A 782-nucleotide genomic window follows, 5' to 3' on the forward strand; every position below is an offset into this window, starting at 1 on the left:
ACAGGCACATGTGTCTGGAGTACATTTGCAGCAGCTGGAGGCCCTGGTGTGCTCATTCTGTCTCTCTCCTATCTCTTTCTCTCTCTTTACTTGCAAATAAGTAAATAGATATATTTTTTAAAAATATTTTGAAGGCTGGAGAGAGAGCTTCGCACTTAGGGTGCTTGTCTGCAAAGCCTAAAGACCTACGTTTGATTTCCCAGGACCCATGTAAACCAGATGCACAAGGTGGTGCATGCATCTGGAGTTCGTTTGCAGTGACTAAAGGCCCTGGTGTCCCCATTCTCTCTCTCTCTCTTTCTGTCTCTCAAATAAACAAATTAAATAAAATTTAAATTTAAAAGATATTTTGTGACAAAGGTCTTACTATGCTGTAGCTGAGGCTGCCCTTGAACTCATGACAGTCCTCCTCTTCAGCTTCTGAGTGTTTGGATTACAGGTGTGAGCTATGCCTAACTACAGAAAAAAAAAAAGTTTTCTATATTTTCCTTGCCCTACAATACTCTGAGATAATAAATTCCACAATTTATATATATTTGCCACGGGTAAGCCTTAGTGCAAATTGAGTTGAAATCTATTCCGTAAGCCACTGATTTAGTGAATTTAGATCACTGTTTGTTGGTTTAGCTGACAAACATTCAATAAACTTATTTTGATTTCTTTTTTCAATGCGTTTTCAGTGTTACCCAGGTTGGTCTTGAACTCCAGGGCTCAGTTGATCCTCCCAAGTGATTGGGCCCCAGCCACACCCCTGAACCCATCTTGGCTTTGCACTTTGGAAC

Source organism: Jaculus jaculus, chromosome 5 (assembly GCF_020740685.1).
Source record: "Jaculus jaculus isolate mJacJac1 chromosome 5, mJacJac1.mat.Y.cur, whole genome shotgun sequence".
In the NCBI taxonomy this organism is placed as follows: Eukaryota; Metazoa; Chordata; class Mammalia; order Rodentia; family Dipodidae; genus Jaculus; species Jaculus jaculus.